We start from the raw sequence: 17,165 nt of genomic DNA, 5'->3' as shown, positions 1-17,165 counted from the left end.
GGGACACTGTTGCTCCTGGGGTATCGGCGAGGACCATTCGCAACCGTCTCCATGAAGCTGGGCTACGGTCCCGCACACCGTTAGGCCGTCTTCCGCTCACGCCCCAACATCGTGCAGCCCGCCTCCAGTGGTGTCGCGACAGGCGTGAATGGAGGGACGAATGGAGACGTGTCGTCTTCAGCGATGAGAGTCGCTTCTGCCTTGGTGCCAATGATGGTCGTATGCGTGTTTGGCACCGTGCAGGTGAGCGCCACAATCAGGACTGCATACGACCAAGGCACACAGGGCCAACACCCGGCATCATGGTGTGGGGAGCGATCTCCTACACTGGCCGTACACCACTGGTGATCGTCGAGGGGACACTGAATAGTGCACGGTACATCCAAACCGTCATCGAACCCATCGTTCTACCATTCCTAGACCGGCAAGGGAACTTGCTGTTCCAACAGGACAATGCACGTCCGCATGTATCCCGTGCCACCCAACGTGCTCTAGAAGGTGTAAGTCAACTACCCTGGCCAGCAAGATCTCCGGATCTGTCCCCCATTGAGCATGTTTGGGACTGGATGAAGCGTCGTCTCACGCGGTCTGCACGTCCAGCACGAACGCTGGTCCAACTGAGGCGCCAGGTGGAAATGGCATGGCAAGCCGTTCCACAGGACTACATCCAGCATCTCTACGATCGTCTCCATGGGAGAATAGCAGCCTGCATTGCTGCGAAAGGTGGATATACACTGTACTAGTGCCGACATTGTGCATGCTCTGTTGCCTGTGTCTATGTGCCTGTGGTTCTGTCAGTGTGATCATGTGATGTATCTGATCCCAGGAATGTGTCAATAAAGTTTCCCCTTCCTGGGACAATGAATTCACGGTGTTCTTATTTCAATTTCCAGGAGTGTAGATAATATTGTGGGGAAGGCGAGCCTAAGGTTGCGTTTCATTGGCAGGACACTTAGAAGAAGCAACAAGTCTACTAATGAGACAGCTTACACTACACTCGTTCGTCCTCTGTTAGAATATTGCTGCGCGGTGTGGGATCCTTACCAGGTGGGATTGACGGAGGACATTGAAAGGGTGCAAAAAAGGGCAGCTCGTTTTGTATTATCACGTAATAGGGGAGAGAGTGTGGCAGATACGATACGCGAGCTAGGATGGAAGTCATTAAAGCAAAGACGTTTTTCGTCGCGGTGAGATCTATTTACGAAGTTTGAGTCACCAACTTTCTCTTCCGAATGCGAAAATATTTTGTTGAGCCCAACCTACATAGGTAGGAATTATCATCAAAATAAAATAAGAGAAATCAGAGCTCGAACAGAAAGGTTTAGATGTTCGTTTTTCCCGCGCGCTGTTCGGGAGTGGAATGGTAGAGACATAGTATGATTGTGGTTCGATGAACCCTCTGCCAAGCACTTAAATGTGAATTGCGGAGTAGACATGTAGATGTAGATGGGCCATGGTACAGGAGAGTCAAAGTCAATTTTGTGTTATGTTTTTACTTGGTTTTCATTAGTTTTCTGACAACTCCAGACAGTGGACGAGTTTGTGATCCAGAGCTCAAAGTCAGTGTTGTGTTACGTAATTAATAACGTTGTGTTTCAGTGAATCGTACGCTCTGATACATTTTGAATAAGTCTGTAGGAGAGGAAATGAGTTACCGAGTGCAAAATACGGGGTGCCATTTAAAAAAGTCATGCCGCTGTTCATATCTTTGTAAAAAACAAAGCTACAACGAAGGCAATGATGTCCCCTGACGCCTAAAGAATATGTGCTTGAAACATTTTGTAATTTGCATCTGGACAAACAGTTATTTAGGATGGTCAAGATAAATGGTAACCCTGTATATATTTTCTTTTTCTGTTAAAACCGAGTGTGACTGCATTGCACACTGTTTTTTTTTTTTTAACCAGAATAGCAATTGATGAAAACTATTAGACAAATTGTATTTTCTTTACATACTTTGGCATTATGTGTAGGTAATTGTATACACAGCAATGTGATGTATTGTTTTCTTCCACGCAATGGGCCTTCACAGAAAACGGGGAATTTATATTTTTTTCGCTTCTTGGCTTGTGATTAAAATACTACTGTAGAATATGCCTTTTTCAATGACAATAAACATGGCACAAGGTCAGAGGCAGAGGGAAGAGGAGATGGAATGAGAGGAGGGAGAAATGGATATATAGACACAGAAGGAGGAGAAGGACAGAGGGAGGGGGAGAAGGAAATGGAGAGAGTGGATGGAGGAATTGATGGTTAGAGAGAGGGATGAAGTGGTGAGGGACAGAGAGAGGGGAGAGGAGGAAGAGGTAGAGATAGGGAGGAGGAGATAGACAGAGGGAGGGAGGAGAAAAATGTTGGGACATATATCAAATTCACATTCATATTTAGCAATTGCATATAAAGACAGAAACAGCACTTCATCCGGGCAACAGAACAACCATGCACTTAGAATAGAAAATTGAAAAGATGTAAACGTATGCTTAGGTAAGGTAATGTCTGCTAAACCTCATTGGACAGGAAAAATTTACTTGTGACCACATGACACAGTTCAAGACTCACATAAACAAAAATAAAATTATCACCAGAAATCATCTCACTATGTTACACGATATTCACTTATATCCAGTGCCATTACATCAAAATATTCATCAAAAGTACATGAGGAAGAAATTGTGGTAATTCAGCACTACATATTCATCAGCTCGGACACACTACAAAAAAGAAATTGTATAAACATGTAGAAAGAGTACTTTATGAATGATCTAGAGTAAATGTAAGTAAATATACAGCACATTCTAATCAATCTCCCAATCAAACTGTTATGTGGAAGATCACACTTTCCCCCTCATTAACTCTCAACATTGAAAATCACTGTACATTCCATCATTAATATCAGTCTTCAAGAACTTCCACATTACATGCAGGATGATTTCATGCTGTTGTTACAAACTGTCATCGATATTGGAAGAGAGTAAACGGCCCAGAAACGACCGAGTCGAAAGTTATAAGCAAAAATCGCTCCGATACCCCCGGCAGTGGAATACATGTATTGGTACTGTTGTAGCTAAGATTACAGGGTAGACAGTTTTCAGTTGTGTTAGTATGGACCACGACAAGAAAAATATGTCTATTGCACATGGACCCTAAACTATATACTTTACGTGCTATGGCCACTTGTTCATAAAAAGAGATGAGTTTCACAGTAGTGTAGATGAACAAGTACCTGCATTTTAGAGACCGTGTTTAGTAGACTTCTTCCTTGTTTGGATCAATACTGCACAATATCTGCTGAAAAACTCTCACAGCAAATTCATTAACTCCCAAACACGCAAGAATCCCAGTTCTTGTCGTATCACCGTAATAATTCAATTCACCTCACTCATCTGGAAATAGAAAGAGACACAGATTACTTTTCAGAATGTTTCAAAGCTTTAGTCCTTGTTGGCACAGCATTCACACAAAAATCCATATTCTTAACACAAGGAGCCACAACAGTTGTGAACGCACTTCTCAATGGAGTCACATTAACTTCATCGTTAAATATTAACAATCATTTCAACATAGAGAGTCACATCAGTTGTGAACTTATCCTGCTCCATTAAAGTTTGGTTCAGTACCTCATTACTTATTAATACTACACACATCAAAAAACTATTTCTCACACCCCAGTTCCCAGAACTCCTGAAGATAGACGTTGACTGTGGATATTGTACCACAGACAGTCACTTTGACTGTTCAGAGTCATCACTAAACCCGCCCAAAGATGTAAACAGCCATTCATGAGCAGCGCCTATTAGACGGAGGGGGTCCGACAGCCGATCAGTTCCAGTCATTCCACCAGGAAAGATGTACACGGCTCATGTTGTCTGCAGTTCAACTATGCCTAGACGGTCAATACCGTGGTTCTATCGCTTCCGCATTGTTGCTTTGTGCCAGGAAGAGCTCTCAACATGGGAAGTGTCCAGGCGTTGGGACATGGAGGAGATACAGAAAGACAGGGACTGTCGACGACATGCCTCGCTCAGGCCGCCCAGGGGCTACTACTGCACTGGATGACCGCTACCTGCTGATTGTGGCTCGGAGGTACCCTGACAGCGACGCCACCATGTTGAATAATGCTTTTTGTGCCGCCACAGGACGTCGTGTTACGACTCAAACTGTGCACAATAGGCTGCATGATGCGCAACTTCACTACCGACGTCCATGACGAAGTCCACCTTTACAACCACGACACCATGCACTGCGGTACAGATGGGCCCACAACATGCCGAACGGACCGCGAAAGACTGCCATCACGTTCTCTTCACCAATGAGTGTCGCATATGCCTTCAACCATACAATCGTCCGAGACGTGTTTGGTGGCAACCTGGCCAGGCTGAACGCCTTAGACACACTCTCCGGCGATTGCAGTAAGGTGGAAGTTTCCTGATGTTTTGGGGTGGCATTATGTGGGGCCGACGAACGCCGCTGGTGGTCATGGAAGGCGCGGTAACGGCTGTGCGGTACGTGAATGTCATACTCCGACCGATAGTGCAACCATATCAGCAGCATATTGGTGAGGCATTCGTCTTCATGGGCGACAATTCGCACCTCCATCGTGCACATCTTGTGAGTAACTTCCTTCAGGATGACGACATCGCTCGACTAGAGTGGCCAACATGTTCTCGAGACATGAATCCTATCGAACATGCCTGGGATAGACTGAAAAGGGCTGTTTATCGACAACGTGACCCACCAACCAATCCGAGGGATCTACGCCGAATCGCCGTTGAGGAGTGGGACAATGTGGACCAACAGTGCCTTGATGAACTTGTGGATAGTATGCCACGACGAATACAGGCATGCATCAATGCAAGAGGACGTGCTACTTGGTATTAAAGATAAGGATGTGTGCAGAAATCTGGACCACCCCTCTGAAGGTCTCGCTGTATGGTGGTACAACACGCAATATGTTGTTTTCATGAGCAGTAAAAAAGGCGGAAATGATGTTTATGTTGATCTCTAGTCCAATTTTCTGTACAGGTTCTGGAACTCTCGGAACCGAGGTGATGCAAAACTTTTTTTGATGTGTGTATATTCGCAGTGATGGCGCTGGCAGGTGCCATACCAGTTTAATCCTGTCCTTTCACCATTATATTAACACAAAAGTCATTTTCATATGCTGTAAATAATTCTAGATCAGAGTCCTCTCTCAACTGAGGCTTAGCATGTACTTTGTGGTCAACAGATCCACCCTCAGGATCCCCCTGAGCTCCTACTCCCAACTCACAAACGCTGACTGCACTGTGCCATCTGAGTTCTGCTCAGCATTGATAGTGACCTGTGTTACAGCAGTGACAGATTCATAAACATTTGTAAGTTTTCTCTAACTCAGTATTAACCCTTATTTGTTTTCTGATCGTCTCAAATATATCTGTGCCTTTCATCCTCCCATTATGAGACCTCATTTCCTTTATTTTTAATTCCTTCAAGATATGTGCTAACACCTGATTCGTTTGCTGACCATTGTATATTAGAGAGGTCAATGCACACTCCTACTGCCAGACTTCAATACTCTCCATTCTGTAGTTAATGTAAAAAAATCAAGATAATAAGCAGTCAAAATATTAAACTCAATCTTACAAATGCAATAACCGCAAGTGCAACAGCTGATTAGAAAGTGAAAAGTTATTTTACACTCTGAAACTTAAGTTTCTTTATAGCATCACAAGGTAATTAGCGTAAGATAGTAATGACCAATATTGCGCCTCACCAACCAACAGCAGTTTCAAATATCCAGAATGAATCTAGATCGACACCCAATAAAAATGTTCGAAGTTCTACTCAAACACACATAGATCTTTAGTAATGATTGACAGAGACTTAATGTTAACCGTAGTCAGTAGGTAAACAGTATAGCAGGTAGAAGCATGAAACGGTTCAAATCTCAACAAACAATGCTCTACATTACCTCCTACATGTACACTATGTGATGAAAAGTATCCGAACACCTGGTTGAAAATGACTTACAAATTCGTGGCGCCCTCCATCGGTAATGCTGGAATTCAATATAGTGTTGGCCCACCCTCAGCCTTGATGACAGCTTCCACTCTCGCAGGCATACATTCAATCAGGTGCTGGAATGTTTCTTGGGGAATGGCAGCCCATTCTTCACGGAGTGCTGCACTGAGGAGACGTATCGATGTCTGTCAGTGAGACCTGGCACGAAGTCGGCGTTACAAAACATCCCAAAGATTTCTAAAGGATTCAGGCCAAGATGTCTGTGCAGGTCAGTCCATTATAAAGATGTTATCGTCGTAAAACCACTCCGCCACAGTCAGTGCATTATGAATAGGTGCTCGATCGTGTTGAAAGATGCAGTCGCCATCCCCGAATTGCTCTTCAACAGTGGGAATCAAGAAGGTGCTTAAAACATCAATGTAGGCCTGTGCTGAGATAGTGCGGAAAACAACAAGGGGTACAAGCCCCCTCCATGAAAAATACTACCATACCATAACTCCACCGCCTCCGAATTTTACTGTTGGCATTACACACGCTAGCAGATGACGTTCAACGGGCATTCGCCATACCCACACCCTGCCATCGGATCGCCACATTGTGTACCGTGGTTCGTCACCCCTCACAACCTTTTGACCCTGTTCAATCGTCCAATGTTTACGTTCCTTACACCAAGCGAGGCGTCGTTTGGCATTTACCGGTGTGGTGTGTGGCTTATGAGCAGTCGCTCGACCATGAAATCCAAGTTTTCTCACCTCCCACGTAACTGTCTTAGTACTTCCAGTGGATCCTGACGCAGTTTGGAATTCCCGTGTGATGGTCTGGATAGATGTCTGCCTATTACACATTACGACCCTCTTCAACAGGCGGAGGTCTCTGTCAGTCAACAGACGAGGTCGGCCTGTACGCTTTTATGCTGTACGTGTCCCTTCACGTTTCCACTTCACTATCACAACGGAAACAGTGAACCTAGGGATATTTAGGAGTGTGGAAATCTCACGTACAGACATTATGACACAAGTGACACCCAATCCCCTGACCACGTTCGAAACCCATCAGTTCCTCGGTTTTGTATCCCTTAGTAGGCGGCGCGTGGGTCTGCTCGTGTAAAACAGAAAGGTAGGCCGAATAGGAGCACGAAAAGGTGAAGTACTATGTATAAGTTAAAACTCTTTTACTGGTGTATGAACATGTACAAGTAAATATTACTTAACTTTGTCTGAGATGAGCACGTAGGTGCGAAGCCATAGAGGCATCAACGCTAACAGCTACAAGTAGTTGGACAAACTATCATTGAAGTAACAGGAAGTAACAAAGCCAGTAATGGCTGGCCCCCTATGAAGTAGCAACTGAGTTGCTTGGTCGTCGGCACGGAATCAAAAGGGCTGAACCCGGAGCGGCGCTCGTAGAGCTGCACAGCGCCGGCTAGCGGGCGCTGTCGTCGGTGTCGTAGTGCCAACCTAGCAGAGCGCACCTACGTTGTGGCATCGCAGCTATCGGTATCACAGTCGGAGCGCCCCATTCTCCTCTCTCACGATGTTTAATGACTGCAGAGGTCGCTGATATAGAGTACCTGGCAGTAGGTGGTAGCACCATGCACCTAATAACAAAAACGTGTGCTTTTGGGGGTGTCCAGATACTTTTGATCACATAATGTACATATCACAAAATTTCTTCTAAGTCCAAGACCCATTTTCCCCGAGTAAACGAATTTATAAAGAATATGAAACTTTTGTATTGCAATGGGTCTACGACCCTTAAGGGTGGGAGAGTCGGCGATGGAAGAAATTTCCACTGTTTACTCCAAGTTTCTATTTCTCACCACAAAAGTACAGACATTGGACTGTTAAGCAAACCCACTCCAAAATATCCACTATAATGAAATTATTTCCGTAATATTTTTTCAATTTACAAGCCGCGTCGCTCGTAATAAAATACTCGATCTTTCGACGGCAGTCTCCATCATCATCAGGAGTTAAAAAGAATTAACTGCCTCGGCTGAGTCGTGTGAAGTTAGCACCCCTTTTTCTCACAGTTCTTGTTAGATGTGCCATAGTTCTAGAGTTATTTGTACAAAATTTCAATAGTTCTGCAGAATTTAGCGAATAAAATAACAATACTAGAAAAAATTTTCCTATCGGAAACATTCTTTATCAATTTCCGCAAAACGTAAATAAGTACAACAGTTCTGAGCACAGTTCTGAACAGAACTCCAAGAGTTTTATTTGAAAATCCAAGTAACATATTTTTGTGCAGCTAATAGTTTACGAGATAGGTGCAACTTAAGGAGAAAATCTTTTCACTTACTGTGTAGTTGGCACCATTTTTTACATAAATGTACACTTTTTCAGAGTTCTTGATAGATATGCCATAGTCCTAGAGTTCTTTGTGCAAAATTTCATTAGTTCTGGAGAATTTAGCGAATAAAACAACAATACTCGAAAAAATTTTCCTATCGAAAATATTCTTTGTCAATTTTCGCAAAATGTAAATAAGCACTACAGTTCTGATCACACTCCAAGAGTTCTATCGAAAATCCATGTAACATTTTTTGTACAGCTAATAGTTTACGAGATAACTGCAATTTAAGGAGAAAATCTTTTCTCTTACTGTGAAGTTGGCACCCTTTTCTTCAGGAATGTATTTTTTGTTTTCAGCGTTCTGGATAGATATGCCAAGATCCCTTTCCTTCTGATACAATTCTTACTGTTGCCACATTAAATCACTTGTGCATAGCTTCCAACCGTACTGATCATTACAAAAATATAACCATTGCCCAACGGCGCACATTTCTTGCAGCGTTGTACAAAGCATTCAGCTTATCCGCTGTGAAAATACCACACTTGACGCTATTGTAAAATTTACAGTGGATGGCTTCCGTTTATCTACAGTGTCAGCGTCTATCGAATTATCTTAATGCAAACGTAATGCCAGAATCAAACACTTCCCTTTTTTAGTTACGGAGAAAACTAGAGTTCAGTCATGTGGAATCTTACGCTTGTTTTTCTTCATCGTGCCAACAAAAGAAAAATTCTCCCTTCATAGCTCAATTACCATTCCATTACTAGTAAACCAGTTGCCCGCTTTCACATTTCGACCTGACTGATATATACGTTTACACAGTCACAGAACAACATCAAAATGTATATTGCTCAGGTGGTAAATCCTTCTGGTTGCAACACAGCGTATATTTCCAAACTGTACAGGTAAAATACTTAAGCATCCACAAAAGCATAGATTTTAAATCCATACTTGTTTGTTTTGATAGGTACATATTGGCGAAAACTGCACCTTCCACAGAATCCTTCCAGATTCTTGTCTACTGTAACATTTTCTCCGAGGGTATAAGATTTCTGGTAGTTGCGTACAAATACAATAAGTATTTCCCGAATTGCTGTTAGCTTGTCTAATTGTCTCCTTTCATCACGAATAGCGCGACTGTAAAATCAAAGGCACCCCACAATAAATTTGAAACGTTTAATGTTCATTTCCGAGGTGAAATTTTTCAATGTCATCCCCATCAGTTCCACACAGATCTTCCAGGCCTTATCTGTTACTTTTGTTAACAATAATTAAAAAAAAAGAGACTGATGAAGGCTTTCCATTCAATAACATCTATTGATTGTACCCCTCTCTCACACTGAAATAAAGCTTTGATGCTCTCAGAATGCTGATTGGAATACTAAACTACAATAGAGAAATATCGTCACCTATGAGGCAATTGCAGCATCACAAACTCTGCTTTGGCTGCGTCTATTGGTCCAGTTAAATTACTAATAATATTATCCTCTTCGAACAATATGCTTTGGATTTCTTCGACATGATCTAGTACATCCCACCTAAAATAATAAAATTCCTATAAAATAACGCAACCAGGCGCAGTGTATTAATTTGATATTTGACGTTCAACAGCGGACACTGACGATTAAACAGTTCAAAAAGAATTTTAGGGCATTTTACATTCTGGATTAACTTTGTACTACTTACTACGTTGATAAATAAATAAATTAATTGCTGAAGTGAAACACGGAAGGGCACAGTGGATAAAAACAAACAATTGGCTCATATCTCAACAAGAGGGCATTAGCGTCGATACTGAATCATACAACAATGAAAGGCATACAGAGAAAGGAAGTTATAACGAGAAGGCGCCAGTGCTGCCAATTGTTGACAAGTAATTTACAGTGAAAAGCATACGGAGAAGGGAATCTATTAACGAAAAGGCGCCAATACTGCAAATTGTTGAAAAGTAATTTACAGAAAATTTCGACATGTATCAATCTGAACAACTGCGCCCAATGGAAGGATAATAAAAACTATGATACGTCCCTGAGACCTCTCAAGACCAAAAATTAATAAACAAAGCACAGCAACAATGCAAAATAAGTGGCACTACATCTGGAAACAATGAACACGTGAACTGCGTCTTTTAAACAATCGGCAAGTGACGTCAGCGTAGCAGTTACAATAGAAGTAGCATCAAAGCTTCTCGCGGTAGCATCAAAGTTAATGACAACAACAGGTGCACTTTTTGGGTGGCGCTCGCCGCGTCGTGTGAAGGCGCCCGCCAGCGCGGCATTTCGCTCCTTGATCTGCCCCTAATGACTATACGTGACAATATTACTCACACTCATGCGAATAAGCATTATGCTCGTTCAGTCAGAGCTCTTGTACAATCTACCAGAATTGAAACGTCTTCTCAGCATGGAGGAATTTGAAGTGATCGATGATAGAGGCCTTCAGTTCACTCCGTCTCATCCCGTCTTCCAAAAACTGTACGATGCCATGGCCGACATCGGCTCGAAAATGTCTTCAAAACATATTTACACAACAATTAAAGAAAACCGTCATGATCTGCTTACTTTTGTTAGAAACACCTTCAGGCTGGAATGTTACGTTGAAGAAAACGACGACGACAGCAAAGATGAGTCGTGGAATGTTTCTGGTTCTTCGTGCAACAAAGACATGACAAAGCAATTTGACCTACTACTGTCAGCAGAAAAATGGTCTATCATAAAACTTGGAAAGCCTTCAAGACTGGAAATAGGGAAATGGACTGATTTGATGGCTGATAAAATTTATGGACATCACAAAATTCCATGTGCCTTTTCTTTCAAATACGCGAAAGTGTGTGAAAGTTCAAGTTCAAAGTGCTTCTTGAAGATCAAAGGAAGATGTACAGAATGCGGAGCCACTTTCGAAGGGATTGCTCTGAAGAAGCCAAAAAAGGACAACGTTATTATTCTAAAATGCAGACTTTCAAACTTTTCAGACGATAGTAATCACTTGAAAAGAAGGCAACTTTGTGGCACGAGAAGACAACAGGTAGCTGCTAAATTGGTTGATAACAGGAAGCCTGCAGCTCTTTGGCGAAAAGATGAAGCGAAAAATACGTCTTTCAGAGACATGATTCCTCCAAATTTACCAAATGATGATGTCTTGAGAAAGGCTAAAGAAGAGGAAAGGGACAAACGATTTGGTATAACAACTAGTAAGCCTGTTGAAAACCTGCAAATCGCAAAACGTACAACCCATCGGGATGAAACTCACGGAATCGGATTGGACCCATTCTTCTGTATATATCGGCTGAAAGATCAAAGTCAGTTGCACAAATATTATCATCAAATCAATAGCAGTGTATACGATTCAGTAGATGCTACAGGTGGCGTTGCATTTCGAGTTATTTCACGATTTGGGGATCTGTCAAACAGGACTGACTGTAAGGAAATTAAGTCAAAGTACATATACCTGTATCAGTACATGTGCATCGGCAAAGTAAAGATCCAAATATCGTCAATCGATCATCAATTAGTTGCCCAACTTATCAGATGATATCCTCTAGGCATGACGCATCATTCTTGTCATTTTTCTTTATGGAAATCGCCAGATCTGGAGCTCCCAGACCAAAAATAATGGTAACTGATTTTTGTAAGGCTTTGTTGGTTGCCATTTCTAGAGCAATAGCCAATTGCTCGGCGTCAACAGATTATTTGAATAGGTGTTTTAGTCATATTGTTTTTCATCAAAGAGTAATTCTACCCTCGTGTTGCTTGAGAATAGATTTAAACCATTTTATGGTCATGATTTCGAGGTGAAAATGCTTCTCAAGAGGTAAATCACAAGTCGAACAATTTTATCTTCGAGTTTTGGGCCATATTTACATGATGACAGATGGTATTGATGAGTGCGGTCATTAATATTCATCAATGAAACATCAGAGCCACCTTAATAACATTATCAGAGGTGGTCCACGTCATTCATATATTGACGAAAAGAAAGATGATGACAAGAAAACTGATGATGTTGAAAACAATGATTACTGTTTTTGGAATCAATTTTGAACTCTAAGGAATCTACTGCAAACGCGTGGATTGATAGGGCAAAACGTATCTACAATGAAGCTGAAGTCATCGCGAATCAGTCTAAGGATAACAATCTCTTTGATGTGAATCCGTACAACATTCCTAATGCAGCAGAGATGCTGAAAGAGTTGATGTACTTTATACCACTGTGGACAGCTATGATGTATCCTTCTTTCCATATTCCTTTATCTATTCGTTCGTCAGCAGCGACTGAAGGACAACTGTCGAAATTAAAGACAATGGGCTTTGACAAGCTGCCTTTACGAGTAGACAAATTCATTTTTCAACATTTGAAATGGCTGCGTGAAGAAACAAAACTGTTAGCGCCACTTATGATAGAAAAACAAAGTTCAAAGCAAACTGTGAAGCACAAACCAACTGAAGCATCACTGCCTTACCATGAAGAAGAAAACTGGAGAGGAAAAAATAAGAAGCTGAAGATAACAAACCCCAAAAGGAATCATATACTCGATAATTCTGAGAGTACACTGAACAATAGCTTACGAAGTGAGACCCAACACGAAGATGGCAATGAGACAGAGTTAAACAAAATTTTAATAGTTTTATTTAATTTATTTAATTAATTTTGAATAGAGATTTTCTCCTACTTGGAGCTCACTTGTTATGAATGTGGTGAACAACAGTCTCTTAGTCAAGAGTGATAGTGTGTGTTTTCGGCGCTCTTCAGATAATAATTTACTGCCAAATTTGGACTCTAAAGAGATATTTCATTCCACAAAAGACTATCGAGAATCATACTTCACCAGGGATGTCATTGAAATTGCATCCTGTGTTTCGAACACAGAAGAAAAACGAGAAATCTGTAACAATGAAATGGAGGAGAGAGCAATGCAGAAAAAGCTTCAAAATGAAATCATTGTCACATCGAGCATGCAAACTAAGAGCAAGAAAAACTACTTAGATGATTGCCCAAACTGGAATTCGACTAAGAAATTCATAGACATTAATTTGCCACTTTTCCCAAATGGGTCCTCAAGCAAATTCAAATCTGCTTCCTACAACTTGAAGTGAACGTGCGGTTTCGATTCTTTGATGACCTTAATCATGCAAGCAGTATCACTCACTGATGATTTCAGAAGTACCATTCAAATGGTGAGCCATCCATTTTTGGATCTGGCTTTGGAAGTCTTGGACAAAAAAAATTATAAACTCCCATCATTTTAAGCAGATATTTGATATTTTATATGTGGTACCGTTCCTAAAAAAGGGAGTAATCTCTCGAAAAATATTGTCTACGAATGCAGAGTCGAATGTTGGGGAATTATACGAGATAATATTAAAAGATATCCCGATTTGCAACAAAAAGATATCGTGTCTGACGTGCCTAAATTCATGCTGTGTGAAACTACATTATATTTACGTTGACACGTATGTGCTTTTCAGACTTCGGTTATAACTTCATGCAAGAGGCTGTAGATGCAACAAATGGAGGTCTAAAGACTATCATAAAATGCAAAAAATGTAAAGGATAAGCAATCGAAGAAAAGAAATTCGGATGCTACTTGATGATGGATACTAGTATAACAACTTGTCCACTAACTGAAGATCAATTTCCTCCAAATCAAAGGAAAAAATGTGTGTTGCAAACGATCACGAAAGAAATCGTAGTCAACAATTAAGAGTATACTCTCGTTGGTGACATTCATTATAATAGCTACATCAGGAGCATCTCCAGGTGCATTGTTTTAATTCCAATGTCTGACCACTGCAGTCCAATCCTTATACATTTTCTTGTTTTTGGGTTGCTCTTTGTTGCAATGGGAAATGTTACAGGAACTCGACTTAACAATTCAGTTAATTTTATTCATTTCTAACCTTTTGTCTTTGTCTCCTTTTTTTTCTATACAAAAATTTTGCCGAGTTATTGTTTTCTTCCCGAAATTCTACAGAACTATTCGTGTTTTGAGCAGGGAACTCTAGGAGTATTGCATACAAATCAAGAACTATGGAAAAAATGCATATTTCTCGTAAAGGGGGTGCAAACTTCACGGGAAATGCTCATAAGCATTCCTTATTAAATGCAGTTACTACGTAAGCAATTACCTGCACAGAATATGTTACTAGTATTTTAGATAGAACTCTTACAATGCTATTCAGAGCTGTCATCAGAATGTACGAATAGACATATTTTTCTTTGTAGAGTAAATGAGCCCCGCAATTAATCAATTATCTTATAAACTATTATAACCACAAAAAATGTTATTATGATTATCGATAGCAGTCTTAGGGTATTATCCAGAACTGTTCATCAAAAATGTTGTACGAATTTATTTTTTTCTGTGGAGACAGTGGGTCTAACATCAAAGCAATTACTGTATAAAGTATCATCGCCACAAAAAGGTGTTACAAGGATTTTCGATAGAGCTCTTGGTGTTCTGATCAGAACTGTTGTACAAATTTACTTTTTGCAAAAATTAACAAAGAATGTTTTCGATACGAAAATTTTTTCGAGCATTGTTGTTTTCTTCGCTAAATTCTGCAGGAATATTCAAATTTTGTACAAGGAACTCTAGAACTATGGCATATCTATCAAGAACTCTGAAAAAAATATACATTTTTGAAAAAAGGGTGCCAACTTCACAGTAAGTGAAAAGATTTTCTCCTTAAATTTAAATTATATCTCAAACTATTAGCTGCACAAAAAAACGCTATTTATATTTTCGATAGAACTATGGTGGTTTTGTTCAGAACTGTCCTCAGAACTGTTGTACGAATTTACTTTTCGCAAAAATCTACAAAGAATGGTTTCGATACCAAATTTTTTTTTTTTCGGGTACTATTGTTTCCTTTGCTAAATTCTGCAGAACTATTGAAATTTTGTACAAAGAACTCTAGAACTGTGGCACATCTATCAAGAACTATGAAAAAATTTATGTTCCTCATAAAAGAGGTGCTAACTTCACACGACTCCTCGGCTGGCACGATGTTCCACTTATAGAGATGCAGTAGTAGCGTCTGGAACCAGCTAGAGAGGGCCAGAGTGACAGATGCATGGAAGGAAAGTTGGGCAGTCCTCAGCAGCTTCGTCTTCTACGGGACCAAGCGAAGTCAGGTGGCGCACGGTGCTGGTGCCACGTTTAAAGCTGCTGTTCCTGTCTCCTTGCAAGTGTCAAGCTTCTGTCCTTGCCTTCTCTCGGTGTCCAAAGCCCATCCCCATGCCTTACTAAATGTGTGTCCCTGGACTCTGTTGAAATTGTTGCTGTGTATTCTCATTTAAACCGCTTCTTGTATAACTGTATCCCAATATGACGATGTCTGAGCTAAGATTTTTAACCTTACAAAATGTATTTTATGTATGGTTTTTACGCTATGCTCAGCCACTACATACATATAAAGACATATAAAGTTTCCTATGTTTAATACGTCGTGAGTGCTCTGTACTACGCTCAGCAATAGTGCGGATAGTTCGTCCTATGCAAACGGTGGCACATCAATGGGAGACACAATACACGCCCGGAACTCGAAGACCTACGTTGAAGCTTAACATATCTCGTATCTTGGAGGCGGGCCGGAACACTGGTCTCAGTCCATTTCTGTTCAGCATGCGTCTTATTTTGTTAGACGTTGCTCCACAGTACGGAAGGGATGCAACCAGCTTGACCTCTTCCATCGATTTACGAGCTCTTACAATTGTTGTAACCATTTTCCATAAATACGCGCATCATATGTTGAAATTCAGCCTCTAAATGGTCGTCGTCACAAATAATCTTTGCCCTGCGTGCTAAAGTGTTGAGGTTTGCTTTCTTGTGTACAGGGTGGTGAAAACCGTTGGCGTTCAAGTACTGGTCAGTGTGCGTAACCTTCCTGTACACTGAATGACCAAGCCTGCTTCCTGCTTTCCGCTCATTTAAAACATCCAAGAATGGAAGCTTACCGTCCTTCGCGACGGTAAATTTCATGTTAGGAAGAACACCGTTCATGTGGTTGGCGAATTGCTGACGTATTCACCATGAGGTCATATCAGAAAGGGGTCGTCAACGTAACGTAGGAACCAAGACGGACGCAACCTCGCAGAGATCAGAGCTTGCTCTTCGAAGTGTACCACGAAGAAGTTCGCGACGGGTGTAGACAGCGGGGATCTCATTGATGTGCCATCCATTAACTCCGCGACGTTGTTTTTATCTTGCTTCCTATGTTAGATTTTACGATACCTTTCTGAAGAAAAAAAATCCTCACAAAAAATCAACACTATTACACACTCTTGTTCACACATCAATATTAGAGTAAATTCTAACGAAGATCTCAAGTGCGTCCCCGTTAAAAAAATGTAACTCACTTGTCAGTCACTAGTGCTTTCCAACTTCATCAAGCACTGTCAGATCTCAGCATGATATAAAAACCCTAATCCACAGTTAAACACATAATATAATGGCAGTTTCCCTTCATAGTATTCAGGGCCGGTTCGAAAATATTTTTTTCGCTCAGGCGACTTATCATTAGACTCCCCACTCGCTCCCAGCTCCGCATGCACCGTTTTCCCTCGTACTTTCTCAGCCCTCTCAGTTTTCGGTACTGTTTGCTGCATGCACAGTACACAAATCTTGCATTTGGGCGCCATTGGCGCCGCAAGCGGCCGCTACTGATTGTGGCACGTCCTATACAGTGTGTTCAGAAATTTCCTTTACAAACTTCTAGGAGACGTAGACGGGAGTGAGAGCATAATACTATGAATAAGAATCCATTTCTGGAAACGTACTTTTCCGTTCTACAACTGTTCCAGTTCAGATTCGTAACGCGTTCACATCTGCTGAGAGAAAGACAAAATTCTCAGATCTTTTTTTGCGG

The sequence above is a fragment of the Schistocerca cancellata genome, chromosome 4, assembly GCF_023864275.1.
Source record: "Schistocerca cancellata isolate TAMUIC-IGC-003103 chromosome 4, iqSchCanc2.1, whole genome shotgun sequence".
NCBI classification, from domain to species: domain Eukaryota; kingdom Metazoa; phylum Arthropoda; class Insecta; order Orthoptera; family Acrididae; genus Schistocerca; species Schistocerca cancellata.
This window is presented reverse-complemented; position numbering follows the sequence as displayed.